Source organism: Nematolebias whitei, chromosome 17 (genome assembly GCF_014905685.2).
Source record: "Nematolebias whitei isolate Nwh7 chromosome 17, NemWhi1, whole genome shotgun sequence".
Taxonomy (NCBI): domain Eukaryota; kingdom Metazoa; phylum Chordata; class Actinopteri; order Cyprinodontiformes; family Rivulidae; genus Nematolebias; species Nematolebias whitei.
The window spans coordinates 37,831,763-37,838,513 of record NC_056514.1 but is presented as its reverse complement, the minus strand read 5'-3'; positions in this window follow the sequence as shown (position 1 = coordinate 37,838,513).

The following is a 6,751-nucleotide window of genomic DNA, read 5'->3' as shown; positions in this document are numbered from 1 at the left end:
AACCTTAGCACAAAGCTACTAAATGTGACAAAAGCTAGCTATACATATCAAAACGCTAACTCAAAGTAACAAAAAGTAAACTAAGAAGCTAAAAACAGCTAACTGTTACATAAAGACAAAAGTAGCCAAACACTAGCGCAAAGATAACTAAATGCAGCAAAAAGTAAATGTGGTAAAAAGCTAGTTAGAAGTATCAAAAAGCAAATGGAAAACACTAAAACCCTAGCTAAAACTAACAAAGGGCTAACTAAAAATAGAGGTAAAAAGTGTCAGAGGTAAAAATGTAACAAAATTCTACCTACAAACAGCAAATTACTAATGTCAAAAGTAGCAAAACCTTAGCTAATAGCTAAATGTAGCATAATAAGACAACAACAGAGTTCGTTATATCACTATAGACCTGTCGATATGTCACTCAGCCCTCTGTGAATAGCAAGCGGCCATCGGGGCACTAACGATCCATTGTTAGGCTGATGGTCCTCCTTTTACATGTGAACAACTAGTTCTGGCTGTCTGCAGCAAACTGATTGATCCACTGTGAGAAGGCACTATTTATAAGACAGAGTTTATTGCAGCTCCTCAGACTGAAGAAGTCTTTTGGATGAAAGACAAAACGTTTCAACAAGAAGAATCCATCCAGAGGACCTGACTTTACTTTTTTCTCTACCTGGATTATTGAGCATGCAGTAGATACAAATGAAAGCTAGTTATGCAGCATGTGCTCAAAAAGCCTTGTGTACGCGCTGATGATTTACAACATCTTTAGATCCTTTAGGATGAAGAGCGTTGTTAGAGGCCATTGATCGTTCCACGCGTATTTCATTTACAGAACACACACACGCACTAAGTGCTGAAAAGCATCGTGAACCTGCTGTAATAGTCGTCCACCTCTGAGTGTAATCCAGCTGGGTCAGCAGGGAGATAAGTACCGACAGAGACAGAGGGGAGACATTTTAAGTTGCGCGCCGCGCGGCAGAGTGGACTCAAAGTGCTTATTGATCAGAGCTGGCTGTGCTTGATGGATGGATGAAATGTTATTAGAGCCTCGGCTGCTGTAGTTATGGAGAGCCATGTGTTGAAACCGAGGGAGGATGACGAGATGTTCAGAGGGAGGGAAGAACTTTTAAAAAGAAAAGTTATGGTGTGAGGAGCATCACATGATCCTGAGGAGTCGCTCGGTGGGGGGGGATGGTGCTGTGAGGAAGACTTGTCGACGCCTCCATACTTCTTTCTCTCTGAAGCTTCGAGTCTTCTTCTCTCCTCTTGTTGTCCCAGCAGGGCTGATGGTGACTGAAGCTCTGATAAAACAAGGACACCACGAAGGTTCACTAGAAGAATGAACATGTTCATGGAGGGCGTTTGGAATAAAGTTATTCTGCTTTGTCCGTTTAACAAATCAACACATGTTGGACGTATTCTTGTTGGCTCGTTGTGCTGCTCAGTGGTTCCCAACACTGGTCCTTGAGGAACACCGTCCTGCATGTTTTACACACCTGATTCAGTGGTTTAATTACTTCCTCCAGTTCGTCAGAGGACCGTCAATCACCCTTTCAGTCACATCAGGTGCGTTGGAGCAGAGGAATAACTAAAACATGCAGGATGGTGTTCCTCAGGGTCCATGGTAAGGAACCACTGATTTATTTAACCACCATCCTTTACAAAAAACTTCTTTCAGCTGTTCTGTCTTCAGGTGTCTCCACAGCGAGTCCTCCTCCATCTCTGTCCTCACCAACTACCTCCCTGTCCTCTCTAACTGCATCCACATATCAGATCTTTGTCTTTGTCCTGGCAGAGCATTTCTAACGTCTTCTTCTTTCTTCCACTGTCCCTCCTCTGGACATGTCCAAACCACTGTCCCTCCTCTGGACATGTCCAAACCACTGTCCCTCCTCTAGACATGTCCAAACCACCGACCCTCCTCTGGACATGTCCAAACCACTGTCCCTCCTATGGACATGTCCAAACCACTGACCCTCCTCTGGACATGTCCAAACCACTTACCCTCCTCTGGACACGTCCAAACCACCGACCCTCCTCTGGACATGTCCAAACCACTGTCCCTCCTCTGGACATGTCCAAACCACTGACCCTCTGGACATGTCCAAACCACTGTCTCTCCTCTGGACATGTCCAAACCACTGTCCCTCCTCTGGACATGTCCAAATCACTGTCCCTCCTCTGAATATGTCCAAATCAATGTCCCTCCTCTGGACATGTCCAAACCACTGTCCCTTCTCTGGACATGTCCAAATCACTGTCCCTCCTCTGGATATGTCCAAATCACTGTCTCTCCTCTGGATATGTCCAAATCACTGTCCCTCCTCTGGACATGTCCAAACCATCTCAGTGTGTCCTCTCTAACTTTATCTCCCAGTTGTTCAACCTGTGCTGCACCTCTGAAGATCTCATTCCTGATCTTCTCCATTCTTCTAAAGAAGTTGAGTCATGTCCTCTGGATGGATTCTTCTTGTTGAAACATTTTGTCTTTTTTTCAAAAGACTTCTTGAGTCTGAGGAGCTGCAACAAACTCAGTTTTATAAATAGCACCTTCTCACAGTGGATCAACCAGTTTGTTGCTGACAGTCAGAACTTGTTGTTCACATGTGAAAGGAGGACCATCAGCCTAATGACAGATCGTTAGTGTCCTGATGGCCGCTTGCTCTTCACAGGGGGCGGAGTGATGCTAGCAATAACAGCATGGAGACTCCGCCCCTGTTTAATGATGGACGGCCAAAAGGATGGCCCGGCACAGAAGAGCAACACCATGTGGTTTACACTGATCTGCAGGCCAGAGGTCACTCTTTCAGGGATGAAGATGTTCTCATCCTTGATAGAGAGGAACGATGGTTTGAGAGAGGAGTGAAGGACGCCATCTTTGTGAAGAGAACCTGTCCACTGTTAAACAGGGGCGGAGCCTCCATGTCCAATCTCTGCTCCTCGTAGCCTCCACAACCTTTGCAGCAAACATACAACTGACAGCTGAAAGTTTATGCTGTCAAGTTTATTCTTTTAGCTTTCAGCTACAATTTTTTTTCTTAATTAAAGTTTTAGCTACACCTCTGTTAAGTTTTGCTTGTTGTAGAGTTTTGCTGACTTTGGCTATCAGCTGAAGTACTGCTGATTTTAGCTTTTGTTCTGCTTGTTTTGACTGCAACTATTGAGTTAATGATACATTCTACGAAATATTTCCAATGAAACAATGCATCACAATAAATATACGCCGACAGGAAGTTTTTAAATATTACGTGTGACTGTGCACATCCACACAAACCCAAGAAGCCGTGCTTGTTCATGCTCAAATTCAAAGGACCTATACAAGTGTATTATTTGTTCATATTGCAAGTCTTGAAAAACAGTGTTATGGGGTAAAGAAACTGATATTTAACATTTTTATGGAGTTTAAAATGGATTCTTATCTGAAAAACACACACTGGGTAGTAGTTTAAATCAGAAATACTTCAAATATCTGTTTCGAAGTACAGAAATCCCAATAGATCGATACTTTATTAATCCACCGTGTATATATATATATTTATATACACACATATGCAATGTACATATATAACATACATGGATTTAGATATTCTTGATAGTTCAAACGTCATTTATATGTTTTAAAATGTGATATTTGACATTTGTTGCACCTTGTTTGAGAATCTGAAGTTCACTAAACTCACTACACCCAGAGGTTCAGGCCTCTCAGGGGACTGTGGCTCGTCAGGAGCGTGAAACGAGTTTTTGTAGCACGCCGACTGGAAACTAATTCCTCCTGCAAACATTTATTGTGTGAAAAACCATCCGGAGTGGGTGTGAGTCTCACGTGTTTATGTCCAGAAACAAACCTTTTCCAGTTTCTCTTCCAAGGTGACCAAAAATATTATCGACTCTGTGCAAGTTCCCATCAGTCTCACATCCTTAGGCCGCCGCTCTGCCAAATGTGGACCCCCCGGGGCGTCCTCGTGTCCTGCCTCGTGTGGAGCCCACAGAGGCCGCTTCACGTTCAGGAGACTGTTTCCTAAACAAACAATGCACGGCTCAAAATAACTGCAGTCAAAATAGAGACGGCTCTGTTTGTTGCAAGACTTTTTAATGTTTTAACGCTTCATTCGAAGGTCAAGAAGTACTATTTGAACTTGCAACCTTCCTGAAAAGAACCCATTGTTTAGGTTGATAAAACACTCCTCGATTGAAACTGATGCCAAAACAAATTATTTAATTTATTGTTTTATATGTTGTATAAACTTATTATTTTATGTTGCACTGTGGCATTCAGAGTTTCTTTAAGTGTTACGTAAAAAGAACAGAACGAATGGTTTGCACAATAAAATCACTCATTTTGTGAAGGACAAACTTATTTTGTTTGTACAGTTTGAGGAAAATAAATACTTTTTAAAAAGTCAATGTGCATTCTAATGCTTATAAATGAGTTAACATAAAGAAATAAACTGTTTATTTTTGATTTTTTTAAGACCTAAATGTTCTGAAAAATAGGGCCACATGTGGCTCCACAGCCACTTTTCAGACCCCTGCCCTAAACAGACGGAGTGAAAAGGGGGAATTGGAAATCCCCTCCGGTGACACGGTGGCACAGTTGACAGAGCTGCCGCCTCTCAACGAGTAGGTCGCCGGTTAAAATCCCGGCTGGGTGGAGTTTGCATGTTCTCTCTGCGCTGCATGGGTTTTCTCCGGGTGCTCCGGTTTCCTCCCACAGAGCAAAAACATGTATGTTAGGCTGATTGGTAACTAAATTGTCTCTATGGTGGTCAAGGCCACCATTGGCCACCCCCTGAGTCCACCACTGCACCTGGTGGTGGATAAAATGTCTCCCTCCACTCTCCAGGATCCGTCACTCTGCGCCGCCTCGGACAAGGAAAAATCACACCTCTGTTGTTTTCCACAATGTAACTCCTGCCCACTCGAATATCTTGCAGCAAAAACATTAAGGTTTACTTGCATTCCCTGTTCAATTCCAGTCTCATCTAAAAGAAAAAAAAAAAAAACTACAAACTTTCACTATTTAAATCCCTCGGCGAGGGATGGTTGACGAATAATCAGTTGGTTTGGAGGCGATTATGCTCCACGATTCCTGAAGATGTGATTTAGGTTCTGATGAGGACTCAATCTTTCCCACTCTGGAAATGCCTGACCAGCTTCACTCGTCTCAGTCCACCTCAGCTTCAGCTCCAAATGTGTGTGTGAAAAGAGGATAAAACAGAAAGAGATCTTTATTATCACCAAGAGTGTGTTTCATGTTTAATGCATACCTCTTTACATGTGCACTTGCATTCATTTGCTCCTTTTCTTTGCCCATGTGTGTTGTAAAATTCAGCCCGAGGTGCCTCTCTTCATTCCCCCCCTGTCTCTGCACCGTTGCTGGGATTCCTGCTTGTGTAAAGCCTTAGTCAGGAAATGTCACTGTTGGCATCTGACGACAGCTAGTGCGCCAACCCAAGCGTGCCTCCCAGCCACCTGCGGCCCCGGCCTCCTCGGCTGCAAACACTGGCCTGCTTGTTTGTTCCCCGACCGTTCCTTTGCCATTCCGCTCCAAAGTCGGCCTGTCTGCTCTGCCCCGAGATCAATCAGGTGAGCACAATAGCATTTATAGGGGTGTTTTTGACTGGTGGAGCTGCAGAGGAGTGGCTGCCATGCAGCTGCACCGGCCCAGCTGAGCTGCCCGAAACAAAAACACAAAGTCTCCCGTCAGACACATGCACACACACATGCACACAAACACTTTAATGATTAAAATGCTGCTGTTCCACAAAATGCATTTCCATTTTCCTAAAAAAAAAACGTCTAATTTATTCGGAAAAGAAGAGCTTTAAGTTGCAAAAATCATTGCAATATAACTCGAGATCTTCAACTTTTAACTCCAGATCAATTCTAAAACCATGAAGGTTTAAGAAAAGTGAAGTCGAGACGCTTTTAAAAAGGGATAAACGACTCTGGCTCCATCTTCTACCTCTTATCCGTGGTCTGATACACTGCTGTAGTTCACAATTTTATGCAACAAAACACAGTCGGACAAACAAAAATTGTGCTTTTCATTTACTGATGAAGGTGAAAGTTGGAGGTAATAATGATGATGTCATCATACCAGAGCAAGAGTTTGTAGAATAATGGCAAATAACTGAGATGTGTTTACTGTATCGTCTGTTTCCACGTGGACTTTGTTGCAGAAGGTTAAGTTGGTGATACGTCAAGAACATTATAAGAAATTAAAGCATTTACTAAAGGAATTCATATCGTCTGTCGCCTTTCTAGCCAGAATTTTAGATCTCATGTTGAAACATTTAAAGCTGGTCAAAACTTAACGTTTATATTATGTTGAGTCTCTCAGGAGGCGGAGCAGGGCAACAGTTTGTCAGACACTTTCAGGACATTTTCCACTTCCATGCGCAATTGCGAGCGCGATTATTCAACCAGAAGGAGGCTGCTGCTGTGTCCCCTCCACCTCACTCCAGCCAACAGGACCTCCTGCTCCACAAAAACGCTGAGATAATCTCAACAACGTGGACCAAAAACCATCTGAGAGGGCTCGTGCAATAACACTAAACTTTAACCCGACTTTACGAGCGCGTCCCTGATCCAGGTTTTTCTACGTTCGTGTCCTCAGAGAGCGGAACAGAACAGAGACGGTCTCACGCAGGAGGAGGGGGGATGGAATTGGACAAGTTCAGAGAGACTCCGGAGCTGCAGGGAGTGAGAGATCCACAAACTACTGACACATATTCAGCTGCTTGAAGGCACC